Source organism: Juglans microcarpa x Juglans regia, chromosome 3D, assembly GCF_004785595.1.
Source record: "Juglans microcarpa x Juglans regia isolate MS1-56 chromosome 3D, Jm3101_v1.0, whole genome shotgun sequence".
Taxonomy (NCBI): domain Eukaryota; kingdom Viridiplantae; phylum Streptophyta; class Magnoliopsida; order Fagales; family Juglandaceae; genus Juglans; species Juglans microcarpa x Juglans regia.
Genome location: NC_054598.1, coordinates 19,852,799 through 19,865,324, shown reverse-complemented (window position 1 = coordinate 19,865,324; position 12,526 = coordinate 19,852,799). Strand labels below are relative to the sequence as shown.

General features: G+C 40.6%; 1 pseudogene; it reads left to right on the top strand.

The window, feature by feature from the left end:
• Positions 1 to 5,880, top strand: LOC121255858 (annotated as a pseudogene).
• The last annotated feature ends 6,646 nt before the right edge of the window (positions 5,881 to 12,526 follow it).

The window sequence follows — 12,526 nt, the reverse complement described above, 5'->3', positions numbered from 1 at the left end:
ATGGTGTCGAGAAAGGCAGAGAAAAAGCCGGTGGAGAAGAAGCCTGCCGCTGAGAAAGCTCTAGCGGAGAAGAAGCCGAAAGCTGAGAAGAGAATACCCAAGGAAGGCTGCGCCAACAACCTCAAGAAGAAGAAGAGAATGAAGAAGAGCACCCAGACTTACAAGATTTATATTTTCAAAGTCCTTAAGCAGGTGCATCCCGACATCGGAATTTCCAGTAAGGCCATGGGCATCATGAACAACTTCATTAATGACATATTATTCGAGAAGCTCGCCCAGGAGTCGTTGTTGAAATCCCTGCCCAAGCAAGCAGTCAACAATGGTTGCTTGCTGCTCAACCTCCAGCGCGCAACATCCAGTGCTCAACTGTCTATTGAATGCAAATAAATGCATTCATACGTGAAGCGAGGCATCTATAAATTGAAGCTTCATGCGAGAGCTTCAGACACCCAAGAAGAGAAAAGAGAGAGAGCCTGGAGAGCTCTGAGAGAAAAAAGAGAGTTGAGTTGAGTGGAGTGTGATCCTCCTCCTCTGTAATATTTTCTTGTGTACCACTATTTAATAGTGAAGCTCTTTTCTGTGGATGTAGGCAGTTGCCGAACCACGTTAAATTCTTGGTGTCACTGAGTGCGTAGAGTGTACTCTTTTATTATCACTTTTATCCCTTTCGCTGTATTAATTTCCCCAACAAGTGGTATCAGAGCGATTGTTGTGAAGAGTTTTTTTTACAGAAAACTCGTTTTTAGTGTGTAGCTCAGTTTTCAAATTTGAACATACCACTGTGTTCGTCTCATCGAGACAAGAAAAGTGGTAAAAACCAGAGGCCGGACGGACTCCGCACGCTCCCACACGCACCGTCTGAATATCAGAGAGTGAGCCCACTCCGACACGTGCCCAGGAGAGGACAGAGCGCGTTACCTCCACTCTCAGCACGCGACGCACGCGCTCTAGAGAGGCCCTTGCGCGTGAATTTCACGTGCCTGACCTTTCTATTGACTCCAGAACGCGCGTGAGTTACACGCACCCATGCGTTCCACGAGCACCAGTGAGGTTCTGGCGCGTGAATAACACGCGCCTACGCGCTGTTAGTCTCGCCACGTGCTGCACGCCCGACAATGTTCCTGTTTTGGTTGTTTTGCTCATTCCTTGTGCTATCTGAGTCCGATTTTGACGAAACAAGACTCGTTTCCAACAAATTCAAGCGTTCTGGACACAACGGTGCTGTCTGTTTTGCGATATTCCGCTTCAAAGATCCCGTACTTGTATTTTATATTTAGAATCAATCTAAATCCATGGAGGATTCAGCATCAGGCGCTATGATAAAGCTGACTGCCTCAAACTACAGTCTTTGGAGGCCTCGGATGGAGGATCTATTGAACTGTAAAGATCTGTCTGACCCTTTGAAAGAGGAAGGGAAGAAGCCAGATGAAGTTACGGATCAAGTGTGGAAAAAGATGCACAAGAAGACTATTGGTCAAATCAGGCAATAGATTGACCATAGTGTCTTTCACCACGTGGCCTAGGAGACAGATGCATATAGCCTCTGGAAAAAGTTGGAGGATATGTATCAAGCTAAGACTGCTCGAAACAAGGGCCTCTTGATGAGACGGCTTGTTAACTTGAAGTTGAAGAGCGACACCTCTGTTGCCGAGCAAACTAGTGAGTTTCAAAACCTAGTTAACCAGTTCGGATCCGTCAACCTGAATCTTGGCGATGAAGAACAAGCCCTGCTACTTCTTAGTTCGTTACCAGATAGTTGGGAGACGCTGGTGGTCTCCCTCAGTAACTCTACTCCAGATGGCAAACTTACCATGACGATGGTTAAGGATGCCCTGTTTAATGAGGAGGCCAGACGAAAAGAGATAAGCATGAATCAAACTCATGTCCTTGTCACCGAGAGTAGAAAAAGGCCTCGAGGTGATGATAGAGGGAGAAGTGGAGGCAGAAACAGAGGGAAGTCTCAACCACGTGGAAGGTCTAGCAGTAGCAGGAACCAGCAGATGGGTAACATGAAATGTTACCATTGTGGCAAAGAAGGCCACATAAGGAAAAACTGCCGCAAGTTTTTAAGGGAGCAAGGTCAAAGCAGTAAGTTGAAGAAAGAAGATGGTGAAACCCTTGTCACTCTTTCAGGAGATGTGGCAATACTCTCCACCAGTGATGAGACGTGTCTGCACGTTGCAAGCTATGATGTTGAGTGGGTGGTAGACACAGCAGCATCATACCATGCCACTTCCCACAGTGAATTTTTCACTACGTACAAAGCAGAAGACTTTGGTACGGTAAGGATGGGGAACGCCAGTTCCTCGAAGATCGTGGGAGTTGGCGAAGTGCAGATAAAAACCAACGTTGGTTGTACCATGGTGTTGAAAGATGTTCGACACATTCCTGACCTTTGGCTCAACCTGATTTCGAGAACAACTCTTGATTGATAGGGCTATGACAGCTACTTCAGCAATGGCACTTGGAAGCTGTCACAAGGTGCCATGGTTGTCACCCGATGACATATTTGCGGTACGTTGTACAAGACCCATGTGAAGATTGATACTGATAGCCTCAATGCAGCGGAAGACGAGGCATCACCGAATTTGTGGCACAAGAGACTCGGACACATGGGTGAGAAAGGGTTGGATACGCTTGCGAAAAAGGCACTCATCAAGGTTGCCAAAGGAATAACGTTAAACCCTTGTGAGTACTGTTTGTTTGGCAAACAACGCAGAGTCTCGCTCAATTCCTCTACGAAGAGAAGATCAGAGTTGTTGAGTCTGGTACACTCTGACGTATGTGGTCCCATGGAAGAAGAGTCATTGGGAGGTAACAGATATTTCGTGACATTCATTGATGATGCTTCACGAAAGGTCTGGGTATATGTTTTGAAGTCAAAGGATCAGGTCTTCGAGAACTTCAAGAATTTCCACACCCTAGTGGAAAGAGAGACGGGAAAGAAGTTGAAGTGCCTGCGAACGGACAATGGAGGAGAATAGGTTTCCAAAAGGTTCGGTGCATACTGCGCTGATCGTGGTATTCGACATGAGAAGACGGTCCCGTATACCCCTCAGCACAATGGTGTAGCTGAAAGAATAAATCGGACCATCATTGAAAGAACAAGATGCATGCTCAGTATGGCTAAGTTACCAAAGCCATTCTGGAGTGAAGCTGTTCGTGCTGCCTGTTACCTGATCAACAGATCACCTTCCGCACCACTGGAATTTGAAGTTCCTGAGAAGGTTTGGTTTGGAAAAGATGTCTCTTACTCTCACCTGAGAGTGTTTGGGTGCAAAGCCTTTGCACACGTATCCAAGGAGTTGAGACAGAAGCTCGATGTCAAGTCAACTCCATGTATCTTTGTTGGATATGGAGATGAAGAATTTAGATACAAATTATGGGATCCAATGACAAAGAGAATTTTCAGAAGTAGGGACGTTGTGTTCCATGAAAACCAGCATATAGGAACTGAAGCTTCCTCGATGTCAGTAGAGCTTAGTTTCTATACACATCCTGAACCATTACAGTTCGCTACAGATAATGAGGATATGCAGGATCGAGATCCAGATGTAGAAGAAGAAGCTCAGGGTGTCGAGCAGGGGGAGCAAGAACTCTCTCCACCAGCAGCTGGTGTACCACCACAAGGGTTAGATGGTGATGAACCTCCTTTGGTTGATGAAACTCAACCAAGAAGATTGGCAAGAGGCCGCCTACTGATTCCATCGATGAGATATCCAGAATCAGACTATATTCTGCTTACTGATGAGGGGGAGCCGGAGAGCTTCCAGGAAGTTAAAACTCATGCTGATAGAAGCCTATGGGTGCAGGCAATGCAAGAAGAGATGAGTTCTTTGCAGAAAAATCAGACCTATGAGTTGGTGAAACTTCCTGAAGGAAAGAAAGCCCTAAAGAGCAAATGGATGTTCAAGATGAAGAAAGATGGCCAAGGAAAGCTGATAAAGCACAAGGCCAGATTGGTTGTCAAAGGATTCCAACGGAAGAAGGGAATCGACTTTAACGAGATATTTTTCCTGGTGGTGAAAATGATGTCAATCCGAGTCATACTCGGATTGGTAGCCAGCTTGAATTTGGAACTCGAACAGATGGATGTGAAGACAGCCTTTCTCCATGGAGATTTGGAGGAGGAAATCTATATGGAGCAACCAGAAGGGTTTGAAGCTCCAGGGAAAGATCACTTAGTCTGCAAGCTAAAGAAGAGTCTCTATGGCCTCAAGCAAGCGCCGAGGCAATGGTACAAGAAGTTCGACTCATTCATGATGAGTCATAGTTACAAGAGACTTGTTGCAGATCAGTGTGTCTATGTTCGAAGGTTCCAGAATGACAAGTTTGTCATACTCCTTTATGTTGATGATATGTTAATCGTTGGTGAGGATAGGTCCAAGATTAACAAACTAAAGAAGGAACTATCCAAGTTCTTTGACATAAAGGACTTAGGCCCAGCACAGCAACTTTTGGGCATGAAGATTGTTCGTAATAGGAAAGACAAAAGGGTGTGGCTATCACAACAAAAATATGTTGAACGGGTCATCAGACGTTTCAACATGGGAGATGCTAAGCCAGTCAATACTCCACTTGCTAACCACTTCAAGTTGAGCAAGAGCTCGTGTCCTTCTTCAAAGAAAGAAATTGAAGAAATGGAAGTAATTCCCTACTCTTTAGCAGTAGGAAGCCTGATGTATGCAATGGCTTGTACCAGACCAGATATTGCTCATGCTATAGGCATGGTGAGCAGATTCCTTTCAAATCTAGGAAAGGATCATTGGGAAGCAGTCAAATGGATTCTCAGGTACCTAAAAGGTACATCGAAGATGTGCTTGTGTTTTGGGGGAGCTAAACCAGTTTTGGAAGGCTATACAGATTCATATATGGTAGGAGATCTGGATAGCAGGAAATCTACTTTGGGATTTCTCTTCACTTTTGTAGGAGGAGCTGTCTTTTGGCAGTCCAAATTGCAGAAGTGTGTTGCTTTATCTACAACTGAGGCAGAGTACATTGCCGCAGCAGAAGCTGAGAAAGAAATGTTGTGGATGAAGTGTTTTCTCCAAGAACTAGGGGTTAGTCAAGAAGACTACATGGTACATTGTGACAGTCAAAGTGCTCTAGATTTGAGCAAGAATTCAATGTACCACTCCCGCACCAAGCATATTGATATCCGCTATTATTGGATATGCGAAGCGATGGAACAAAAGCTATTGAAGCTTATGAAGATCCATACGAAAGAGAATCCAGCGGACATGCTGACGAAGGTGGTTACAAGTGAGAAGCTTGAGCTATGCAGAAACATAGCTGGGATGGAGAGCATCTAGGTAAATGGGCATGGAGGGGGAGAATTGTTGAAATCCCTGCCCAAGCAAGCAGTCAACAATGGCTGCTTGCTGCTCAACCTCCAGCGCGCAACATCCAGCGCTCAACTGTCCATTGAATACAAATAAATGCATTCATACGTGAAGCGAGGCATCTATAAATTGAAGTTTCATGCGAGAGCTTCAGACACCCAAGAAGAGAAAAGAGAGAGAGCCTGGAGAGCTCTGTGAGAAAAAGAGAGTTGAGTTGAGTGGAGTGTGATCCTCTTCCTCCGTAATATTTTCTTGTGTACCACTATTTATTAGTAAAACTCTTTTCTGTGGATGTAGGCAGTTGCCGAACCATGTTAAATTCTTGGTGTCACTGAGTGAGTAGAGTGTACTCTTTTATTATCGCTTTTATCCCTTCCGCTGTGTTGATTTCCCCAACAGTCGTCCCGATTAGCCCGCTACAACAAGACCTCACGGGAGATCTAGACCGTCGTACGTGCATTTGGTGTTGTCTGGTGAACTGGCTAAGCACGCCATCTCTGAGGGTACCAAGGTCGTCACCAAATTTACTAGCTCTTGAAATCGCCTCTCTTGATTTTGTGATCTACAATTTCTATTTTTTCGGATGTTATCGACTCTGTTTTGTCACTCTAATTTGTAATGTTGTACGGAAACAGTCGGAATTGTTTGTATTGAGGATTATTAAGCATGCTTAACATATTTATTGAGTGCGAATGGATTTATCAATTGAAAATTGCATTCGAAGAATCGAGAACAATTGGAGCCAAACCATTATAAGGGAGATCTAAAATTTGATTAATTTTTTTGGCAGATGTGTTGTCTGATATGATTCTCATCTGGGCCAAACCTGGATTTGATCAAGATTGTGTAAATGCCTGTGGTGAGAGAGACGTGTAGAGATGTTCTGGCGGAGACGAGAGATCAAAATGAAAATTGGTTACTGAGCAGTGGGGAAGGGCCTTGTTCGTGTCATCTTCTTCACGTTTTCTCTTTTTCAATTTTTCACCCCTGAATTTCATCAGTTCCATGGGCTCAAGTGAACTTTTCTTTTTTAAATTGCCCGCCCGCCACATCAGCGTGGGTGCGCAAAGTGTGCGCAAAATGAACTGCCCGTAGTAGAACTGTTTAAACACCGATAAGAATTCATTCTACTAACTAGGTAGTAGCTACTCAATACTCAACAGAGAATCTGAATGACCGAGTAAGGTAAACATGACGATGCTTTTTAGATTGCCATGCATTTCCTAATGGACATTTTCTATGGGATCAAGGTCAAACCAAGTCCCGTGGGTGCTGATAAGCGTGCGCGCGGGGAAAAGAAAATACCGAAGACCGCGTTGTGCAAAGATCAATGCTTGCTGTGCATGTGGGCCGCCGCCTGTACTGGATACTGAATTGCCGTTCTGAATAACGAATCGTATATTTCTTTTTATCTTTATTTTTGGTAGTCAGCAATCGAGTATTGATATCAGTCGCCAGAGAAAGAGCTTCACTGATGATCTGTAGCGTCAATCAATAGTATCACTTTAACATTAATTCCTGCAGAAACAGTCTTGTGAACAAGATTAAAAAACTGCATGCAGACGACACTTGTCATTAATTTATGATCATATCTCCATGCTTAAAAATAAAAAAAACTATTATATATATCGATAGGTATATTGAGTTTTCAAGCGAATTAAAGATAGTTTTGTCTTCTTTTAGGTTGGAACATAACGCAAACTCAGGCTAGAAAATGAGCATATTAAAAAGGAAGATCATGATCAGGAGCTCCTTTTCACCAGCTCCTCGATGGGCAACAGAGTTTTCCTCCGAGCTTGTGAGTAACAGCTACTTCTTTCCACTTAGTGTTATATCGAGCAGTAAGTCTAGCTACAGAAGTAGGAGGGCAAGGACTTCCGAATCTTCAGCAGTTTTGGATTTCCGGCGGTTACAATTGAGCCAGAGGAGGCCGCCACGACACAGGTTATAGATTTATCATTCAGATCCCTCAGCTCTCTCTCTCTCTCTCTCTCTCTCTCTCTCTCTCTCTCTCTCTCTCTCTGTGTTCTTTTGAATTTGATATGATTGCTATATATACTGCATATAACGTTGTCTGAACAGGAGTTTGCTGCATGTAAAAGGAGAGTCATGCTCTGCAAATTTTGTATCTTTTAAATTTCTTTGATAAATTGATGAGAATCTCTCATAGTACTTGTATAGAATTCATGCAAGTATAATAAATTAAAGTTACTCTAGCAAAAGAAAAAAATATTTCTCATCTCCCAGCTAATAAATTAATGTTACTCTTAACGGATTAATTGATAGAGGCCGTAATTATATATTGAGACTCTTCCTCCTAATTAATTAATTAGATATTTGATTGCTTTCTGCATGCAGATCGCGCAGACTACTAAATATTGTTATGTGTTGGATATAATGGAGAGCAGCCTAGCAGTCCAAGTAGCCTCAGATCATAGATCAGCATCTGGGAGCCCAAAACTAACTGTGAGTACCAAATTTGACGGACACCACATGCATGCACCTAACAGCGCATGTTCCATTTATAAACTTGTACTAGATCTTCATATCAACATGAACGTACTCTATTTTTGCTAATTCTCTATCTATCTCTTTTTAGCGGGCACTCTCTCGGTAATGGTCTTATATATCGAGCAGAGAAATGGGCTAATAATCGAGGAAGAAGATGATCAGCTCATACATGAATCTCGAAAGAAACTCCTAGTAAAAGGTACTTTTTTTTTTATTCCCTAATGAACAAGTATTTCAATCATTTGAAATGGATAGATAAGCCAACAATTTAGCACCTCTTTTTTTGTTAATGTTGTATATATGTGCCTGTCTTCCATAAAATATCACTCTTGACGTGAAAACTCTCAGTTTTTTAAACTACAAATATGTCAAAGCTAGCAAAAAAAAAAAAAGCCCTCTCCCCCTCCCTTGAACAGTATCTTTTCTGATCTCAACCTTTCTAATAAAAAATACCTAGCCAAATGAATGAGTGGGGATAGGAGCTTTAGGCTTTGTTTGGACTCAAAGATGAGTTGAGATGGATTGTGAATCCAAACCGGGCCTATTTTCGTTTTTCTCCTTTTTGGATGGTTGATAGCCAATCTGGCCACCACTTTCGAGGTTCTAAAGAGATGTACGCGCCCGGCCCACCGTTAAGAGCCGCATGTGGGCTCCATGCACCACCACATCTCTGTTGCTCCATAGTCACATGCTCCTGATCACCCCCGTGTTCCATGCCTGCTACCAAGCTACCCTCCCGTTGGGTGAGGCCCACACAACGGTATACCAGCAACGACCCTCGGAGCCTTTTGAAACATAGTCCTACCATTTGGCATCACCCCATTCCGTTATTGTTTTGAAACATAGAACTAGTTCTTATACTAATTCTATGGTTGAAGATGAAGAAATAGAGTTTTACTATGTTTTTACCATTACCGTTTACAATAGCATGCTCTCCTTCTTGCTATGATTATCTCTACTGTACACAAAATAACAGAATATTCCATAGGGATTATGGATATTTACCTCAACCATCTGAATGATGACCCGCTTTCTTGGTATTGATCAACCAAGAATCTGAGAATATTGGACCTGTAAGGGGGTAAAATATCCAGGCCAAGATCAGGTCCAGCTCACTAGACCACCACTAAGGGATAAGAGGGGAAGTAATGAGGGTGTCAGGAGGCATAGGGGTAAGGAGTCAGGGAGTGTCAGGAGATATGGGGAATCAAGAGTCAAGGGTGTCAGGAGGCATGGGGGGTCAAGTGTTAGGAGTCAGGAGAAAATGGAAAAGGAAGAGGGGGTCAGACATGCGAAAGGGACAGCCCTCACCAACCACCAAGGCACACGCGAGAAGAGGATTAGATAAAAGGGGAGGTCTAGACGACTTCATGCTTTCTTCTTCTTTAACCTCTGGGGGTAGAGCTCCAGAGAGAATATCTCGCTCAACAAGTAAATCTCCAACTCCTATTGTACAATGAGAAATGAAAGGCTATAAGAGATTGTAAACAAGCATATTATAGTGAAATTTTCCTTCCCAAACACTCGTAGACGTATGCAACATGTCAAACCACATAAATTTGTGTGTCACTTTCTCGCTATTTTATCTGCACAAGTTTTCCATTCATCGTCATAGATGTACCCCCGATATCGTACAGCCGCACCGGACTACTGCTGTGATGCCCCCAACTTCCGATTGGGATGAAAAGGAGATTTAGAGCTTTAGGACATGTAACATAATGTTACATACCCCCGTGCATAACAGTTAATATGCAATGCATCCTACAAGTGCCAATAAAATGGAGTTCTTTTGTATAGTCCATGGGTCGGGCTTTTATGGAGTTCTACTTGGTTTTACTTTCACTTTGTTGTAAATCCTAGAAAAGGGTATTTGTATCTCACTATTTTGCTTCTAGATTTTATTGTTTCTATGTCATTCTTTGTCTTCCACCTTTTTTGTTTGGCTTCACAAGTCTTTAGATATCTTTTTCCCCAGTTAGTTATGATAGTGTATCCATCTTGGAACTTCTTTGGGGTTTCTCATTTCCAATGTGATATCTCTAGATTTTGCTTGGGATCTGGTGGAGCCTGAAGCGTCGGGACATACAATACAAGGCTACCTACCTTTGTTCATGACAAATAAAGATGCAATGCACCTAGCATGCATATAAACAATATGCCATATTCGTAGTTGATAATTTTTTTCTTTGAGCAATACTATGTACCATATAAGACATATTTGAAAACATAAAAGACTTACTTCTTAAACTTAAGATATCAGGTGGTCAAAAGTTATAGTACTAGTCCAAAAGGCCTATGACATCATGAGTATTGGAGACAACACTCCTTAAGTACATAACAAACTAATATAACCACTAGGCTAGCTCATTGAGTAGCTTGCAAAACTCTGTCAAGATAACCATAATCCTATCTATAAACTAGAGCAATCAAAGTGATGAGCTCCTTGTCCTGGCAAATGCATTGATGGTTTCAAATTGTTGACGTACCAGCACAACAAAGGTATCATGAAATATATTTTGTAATGGTTTACTATTCAACAGTCATAAAAAGAAAGTTGACAGTTTGGTGTTTGTTCTTCTCGCGAAAGTGATGATAATTTTTTATAATCAATTTTTGTCACAAAAAGTACGTTCGAACATAAATAATAGGTTCGAATGTCACCGTGACCGACTACATTCGAACATTAATTTTTCTAACGTTTGATTGTATAGTTTGGAATGTTAATAAATACGTTCGCACGTAGTCTTCATTTGAACGTTTGAAGTCTAACGTTAGAATTTTATATTCCAAGGTCGGTATTATGCTAAAAATACCTGCAAGTGCATATAATCGTAACAAGTAGTAAAGTATTTTAAAGAAAACGGATTTCGAATCCACAGAAATTAATTATGCTATTGAGTACTAAAATTTACTAAATTAATTACTATTTGAAAAATCGAAACTTAAAGAATAGATTATCTAAATTAAATTGAAGAAAAGATCATTAAAATTTAGATTTTTAAAAATAATAAGAATAGATCTAGAGCGTTCGATTTCATCTAGCGAATCCCATACAATTTATTCTTCATTGTTGTAGAATTCCAATTATCCTAATTTGATGATAAAAATTCATTAACTATTCAATATTTTCTCTCAAAAAATACTAAAAATATCTCCGATTACTAACTCCATATCTCTATGTCAATTTAATTAATTGGAGACTCATTAAGTTCTTTGAATTTTTTAGAAAATTACACTATTCACGATAAAATATCTCTACTTTCGCTCAACTAATGGTATTTAATCCTAGAGCTCTAATCACAAATCACCTCTCGGTCTCATTGTGATTCAATAGATCGAACAATAATTAGCTAGAAAATTGCAAGCATTAAGAACAAGGAATAAACACTCAATCATGGAAATATTGAAAATAAAATAACTTAGAATATAAATTGTGTGTTTACTGCTAGACTACATCAAAAGTCTAGAAAATAAAATTAGTTCATAATAAAACTGAAAAGAAAAAAAATAGAACTAGTGTTCTTCGTTGGAGTTGGTTGATGAAGAATGCAGCTCTTGCCTTTACTTCCTATATCCGTCTCATTGAAAGAAACTTAAAGAATAAACTCTGGAATATTAGACTCTAAAACTTAGACTCTCTCCCCTTAATTTCGTGCCAATAATATGCTTATATAGGGTAGAAAAGAAATCATAATGTTTTCATGATTTCTGCCAAAAAAATACCTAACTTTTAGGACTTATATTGGCAGCCTCGTATGCTCTCCAGGATTCATAATTTAGAAATTCTTATTAGAGACAAAGTTGTAGCTTTTTAAGATAACTTTTCAACCCATCTAGAATCACATCAATCAGATATGTGAGTAGAAAGTTATGATCAAAATATTAAAGCATGTCTAGGCTGTCTCCTAGGGTATTCCGAACTTGGACTTCTTGTATATTCATTCTATGAGTTCTTTCTTTTTTTCTTGATCAAAATTACTTTTAAACCCTTTGCTAGTTATTGCCCACAATGTCGTTTAGGTTGATCTTTTAAGTTGATCGGTTAGACTAGTTGCCCAATCAACCACCAAGAACCTTGTCGCCAAGTCTTCTCGCCTAGGAAGTAAAATATCTCGCTCATCACTAACTCTTGTCACCAATTCTAGTCGCCATTGAGTCTCCTTGCCTAAGTCTCCTCGGCTCACTTTAGATCTCATTGCCTCTCATTGGTCTGGATCCGTAGTCTCTTCTTTTGTACCCAAATGTTCTCATTTCACACTAAATATTCTCATCCCTTCAAATCTAAGAAAATAAAGAAAAATATGTAGAAATAAAATAAAATCAATAGTGTTGAAGGAAAACTGACACTTTTCATAAATAAAAGAGTAATAAAAATCAGATAAAAATCACTCTTATCAAATACCCCAAACTTAAGCTTTGCTTGCCCTCAAGTAAAGAAAAAAAGAAAGACAATTAAAACAAGTATTGGTTTGATTCATAAAATGTATTGCCTCAAAGATTGCCTAAAGTCTATAATTCAAAGGAATCATTCATGATCAATCAAGTCCCAAAAGTTAATTCAAAACTCAATTTCAGTTATCAGTAGTTCGGATGTGAAGAGAAATACGCTTGGATGGTTATAAGGATACGTTCGCATGTATGCTTTGTTTAAACATTTTAAATATAACGTTCGA